We start from the raw sequence: 220 nt of genomic DNA on the forward strand, positions 1-220 counted from the left end.
TGTCTGGCTATGTAAGTTATCATATAAAGTTGACCTAAACTCAACTGTTATACATTTTTGAAGAAGTAAAAAGCTAATGTTAAGTTATAAAGGAACTAAACCACAAATGACTATGTCACCACTTAAGTTTCAACTTGTAATTCAATCTTTAATTAAAATCTACACGTTGTAAAGTTCGAGTTAGAACAGTTTACAAAGTAGAAACACAACGAGGCTGTAA

The sequence above is a fragment of the Morone saxatilis genome, unplaced genomic scaffold, assembly GCF_004916995.1.
Source record: "Morone saxatilis isolate NCDOM2014 unplaced genomic scaffold, NCSU_SB_2.0 Contig23, whole genome shotgun sequence".
NCBI classification, from domain to species: Eukaryota; Metazoa; Chordata; class Actinopteri; family Moronidae; genus Morone; species Morone saxatilis.